Source organism: Grammomys surdaster, unplaced genomic scaffold (assembly GCF_004785775.1).
Source record: "Grammomys surdaster isolate TR1022 unplaced genomic scaffold, NIH_TR_1.0 65, whole genome shotgun sequence".
Taxonomy (NCBI): domain Eukaryota; kingdom Metazoa; phylum Chordata; class Mammalia; order Rodentia; family Muridae; genus Grammomys; species Grammomys surdaster.
In genome coordinates this window covers 10,682,440-10,688,173 of record NW_021604567.1, presented here as the reverse complement: position 1 = coordinate 10,688,173, position 5,734 = coordinate 10,682,440, and positions in this window count along the sequence as shown.

The following is a 5,734-nucleotide window of genomic DNA, read 5'->3' as shown; positions in this document are numbered from 1 at the left end:
TATTGTTATCAAGTCTAAAAGATTGACTTTGAAATTCAGATAGACCATGGAACCCAGGAAACCCTAAAGTCCTGGTGCATTATTTTCCATTGTGCTAAATGCCAAAGGAGATCAATGAGTTTTGTGATCTGAATGACCTCTCTGTAGTTTCTATGTTCGGGCAATTTGTTGTGACATTCACTATTATTTATTCTCTGTTTGCAGCAGACAATCTCTTGAGTATACCTGAGTCATGTTTCACTGCTCTGGGATTACTTTGATTATATAACCAGGACAACTATTGAAAATCATTATTTTGTTTGGAAAGAGTCAAAGTTATAATATATTAAAATACAGCCAGTTTCTTGTTATATAGTTTTTTGACAGCCTCATATTTAATTTCTAGTCTGATGAGATATTCTTTATTGGCACTACCTTTTTATAATCTTTTGGAAGCAGTACTCCTTTTCTCAGATCTAGGATAGTATTTGAGTATTGATTCAACAGAAGTTTATAGGGCTGTTATGATCTACCTGGCAGCAAGTTCTGATTTCCATAGGTCTTTGATCTAATAAAGTACACACATTGTGCTTTAGTGAAAACACAGTGAGCCATAGAATTAGTCCATAGGTGTATTTTCATACAGCCTAATAAGAAAATCAACAGTGATAAGCAAGTTGTTAGTGAAACAACTTATTCAAATGAGGCTATGGAACATATAGCCTAAAGACACATGGCAAATTAAAAAATGATTTTCTATATTTAAAGAATATATATTGATTCCCATGTACTGATTATATACTAAAGAAGGAAACTGGTATGAAGGTGGCAAGATGTTCTTAAAGCATAATAGATAAAATGGAGACAAGCATGGTACTATGTGTACCGTACTTGGTACTACTAAAGGAGTTGATAAGTGTTGACAGTCATGGGTCTAGTGAAGGCCTGAGACTCTCTGTTGATTTGAGTAAGACTGTACTGAACAGTCTCATATATGTGAATGTTTAGCCTTAAATTGGCAGACTTTTTAAAAATTTTATGAATTAAGAAATATATCCTTGTTAGAGAAAGTGTGTCACTGAGGTGTGGGGTGGGCTCTGAGATTTTAAAAATACCAAGCAGGCCCAGTGTTGCTCAATCTCTGTCTACTTCTTGCTGTTCAGAAGTGATTCTCAGCTACTGCCCCAGCAACATGCCTTCCTGACTGGCACCACACTTCCTACCATGATGATTATGAACTAACCCTTTGAAACTGTAAGCAGGCCCACAGATAAATGTTTGTTTTTTCTATTAGCTGCCTTAGACATGATATATCTTCACAGCAATAGGTCAGCAAATAAGATAGTCCCATATGAACTCCATGAGGAGTTAAGAATAGAGTCTTGAAAAATAAGGTGTTTAGAACTTTATTACTAGCTGTACATTGAGAACACCCATAAAACAGACTGTATATTTGTGCTCAAGAAGACAGTATGTGAGCACAGAGTGATGCTAAATCTCTCACTTGTATCACCTGTTCTCCTCTTGCATACATACAGTATAAACTTATCCACATTGAGACCAACTCCATAAGAATAAACTTCCTTTCTTAACAGCTTACAAAATAATATATTTTGAGTTCATTTTCCCCTTGTTTACTCTTGTATAGTTTTGCTCAATTCTGTAGATTATCTTTGTATATACTTCTAACTTTTAACACTAAAGCTACTATATTATAATCAGCCATACCTGTCATTCATGCCAGAAATTTTACAACCCAATACATACTTTTATTCCACAAAGAAACCACATGTATCTCACACTTTATTATGTAATACATTGTTCTTTGGCCCAAATGCCTTAGATTTTGAGGAAGCCCCACACCTGTACCAGAATCTGCTGTAGAAATACATGTGCATCATGAATATCATGTGAAAACATTTTCTCTATTCATTCAGTTTGAAATCAAGTTAATCTTCACTTCAAGTATCTAGTTCAATATATATATACCTTAAGTATAGAAAATCATTTTTGGGATCTAGTTCAAAAATAGGTTTCATTATTTTACAAATATGCTATGCTTTTGAGTTAATTATATGCTGTGACTTAACACAGACCGACCAAAAACTTAATATTTGTGACTACATACATTCTATTCTTTACATAACCAAATTATGTATTTAATCTTTTAATTATATTTCAGACAATAGTCTATTCATTGTGCAGATTTGTGATTAGGACAGGTAGGCGAGAACTCTGATTTTACTAAGCTTGCACTTCAACAATTGACATAAAATTTTTATTTGATAACTTATTATTTAATTGTTAAATTACATATTTAGCATATTCTAGATGTTAGTCATATTTTGCACTCACCTATACTACATGTAGTTATATATGTGTAAAAAAATATGAACCTACAATATTAAAAAAACACTCTGGTTCTCTATCATTGTTTTTCTTCGAACCACCTTATACTGTCCATTCATCAGAGAAATTTTTCTGTAAACTCTCTCATGGGCTCTATTTTCACATTTAGACAAGAAAAAAATTAGGATTGCATTTCTTTATTTACTGAAAATGTTATATAACTGATATGGAACTCAATTACCAGTTGAAAAGAGTGATTGTTTACATTTAAATGACTCAAAATAAAATAAATATCATTCATTAATCACATCGAACATATTTCCAGGATTAATTTTTTTGTGTTGTTATTAAATATGTCATACCTAGAGAATCTGTGTTCTGTAGTCATGCTCATGTCTTAATTATTTTGCTACACTTGATACATAGTTCAGGGTTTAGTAATTAGAAAATATTTGAAAGTATTATAAAGATGTATCCATTGGTTTTACAGACTCTAATACCCTCCCAGTAGTTATACAACCCCAAATTCCTAATAATATTGAAAATACAGAATGCTTATATATTTAAAGAATATCATTAGTCCTAGGATATTTTCATCTTTATAATTTTGAAAAATATGTCCACATATTATTCATATATTTATGAAAGTGAGTAGATTACATAACAGTTACAAAATACATGAAATAGAGCATAAATGAAGTCAGACTGTCTTATGTAATAGTTAATATTTTTCTATATTTGATTATTTCTCAAATATTGCCTTTCAAATATAACTTAATTAAAAAAGAAGAAAAAAAAACCAAAAGAAAATAATAACATTCATTTTTATCTGTAGCACAAACTTCCAAATGTACTTTAAAAGTATGTGACATTATTGACATTTTGATGATCTAAATCTTAAATTTGTATACAGCCAAAAATGAGAAATGTACAGAATTTTCATTAACTTGATTGGCTCAGTATAAGGTCCAGTGATTGCATTTAAAATATTTGAATATCTAGTTCTATGTTGGATCCAGAATTATGATGATTATTTGATCTTATATAAAATATACAGACTGTATTCATATCTAGAATCATCCCTGCTTAGAACACAGATCCACACAAACATTTACTATGTCCTTAATATATCCTCTGTTCTTGAATAAGACGATATACATTAGATTCCTAAGAATTATTCATAGTATGTAATTTTTATATTACTATGATTATTTTTATTATATCCTTTTTTATTTATAGTGACATTTATTAGACAAGGCCTCTTAAGAAATTCAATGAGCGTAAACACAAAAGTCTGTGAGTTTTGTTTGCTAATTAATCTCTAGAGTTGTGGTTCCTGATCCCAGCAACTGCACAGGTTTTCTATTTCCCTGGATGGCTTATGGTAAGTGCACTCGTGGGTCTACTTACTGTGCCATTACAGAATCCGAAGAATATATCGCATTCTACCTTTGAGTAATACTTCTTTCAAATTCACTTCAGGGTAGAACAGTTTATGAACTCTCTCCAACAACTCCATAGCTAGGAGCAAGTTAAGTCTGAAGAACAGACTAGAGAGATTTGTCTGAACAAGGGAGACTGCCTTAGGAGGCTATGTCAGAAGTGATCTTACAGGCAAGAGCCCTGGGAAGTGAGAATAAATGGAAAGGCTAATCTCATGCAATAAAAAGGAGCCAAAATATGATGAAATATTGAAGTTTTTTGTTTTCTAATCATCAGCCTCACTAATATTAGGCTATTTGAAAATCTGAATCTCTTTTCAATTATTTTATTTTGCCGTTATAATATATTAATTAATAAAACAATTTAAGATTTTCTAAGATATGTTTTTATTCACAAATATGATATCTAACATGCTTAAGAAATATTGTAAAGAATAGCTTAATAAAAATTTCCAAAAATGTGGTTTCCTATCTGTATTCTCTCATTCAGATGATGCTATTCGTCTATTTGATGCTGCATTTCATTAGTGAGTAAGAATGCTGTACAGTTATATTTCAACTCTGAGGGTTTTTACAATTATTTCATGTTCCAATGCTTGATACAGCAGTGGTGTATTTACTTCCATAGACACATGCAGACACACACACACACACACACACACACATACACACACAAATGCAGACATGTCCTAGATTACAGTGTTTTAACACTGGAATACAGACACTACCTTAATACCATCTTTAATTTCAAACAATGAAGGTAAAGTTAGTTTGTAGAAGAAAACAGCCATGTTTGAAAGTGATGTCTAATTGAGGTGCAGACAAAGTGACAAATCAGTGAAAGATATGACAGAATGAGACAGAGGTACACCCAAGTCTCATGAGAACAGACAGTAAGTGGAGGCTACTTAAGAGCAGTGAGATGTGTGAATTGTATTTCACAGTTGTACAGAGACAGGTTGAGCAGAAAACAAGCTAGGCACAGGTAAAGACATATGTAATCAGAGAACGAGAAGGAGTAACAAGATTAGAACATATTGCCAAAGTTAGTATGAGGCTAAAAACGTAGAAACAAAGAGAGGCTGGATTGAATCAATCAATGTGGAAGATTAAATTGTAAGGAGGCTAGAACCTTTTAGGTCTAGGGATAGTTAGAAGAGGGAAGGAATTTGTGTGGGCTCAGCCCAAGCTATGTATTGAATGTACAGCCTGGATATGGCTCTCATCTCATCCCTTCATCAGAAGAAACAGAAGAGACAATTATAAACAGTACTTATTTCATGACTAACATGTGCTCTTCATCAATAAACAAACCATTCTCAGTCCTGCTCAGGTGTCATGTTCTACTTGATATCACTGACTATAAAACAAATTATTCCTTGTTTCTAATTTCTGTTTAGCATAACCACATTGAATTAACTGACTAATAGACTCATTGGGACATCATGAGTTCATCTGCATATTTACAATGCTTTAAGTTCTATGTATTGCAAATCTAAGACTTACCCTCATTGAAAAGAGGATTTCTCCCAAAACAACCAGGAAATTCTATGGTTATATGGTAAGAATTCAAATGTGTTTTTTCTTCTACAAGCTATAGATTACTTCCTATCTATTAATAAACATCCAGTTTGTGTTTATGGACTTGGATAATTTCTCATAAAAATGAAAAGGGAAATGCTTTGTTTCCTTTTATGAAAGAGTTTGTACATCATTTTCAAAATGGGAAGTTTTTTATTAATCATTTTATTCATTTGTTTCAAATGATATCCCCCATCCTGGTTACCCCTCCACAACCCCATCCATCCCATCCCTCCTCTCCATTCCCCTTTGCTCCTATAGGAAATGGGAAGATTTTTAGAATTTCAATAGTGTTTTCCTTTTAACACAGGTAAGGTATATAACATTTTTCCATTCAAATATGTGAATTATTCTCAATTATTAGAGTTCTTTGTGAGGTAGTT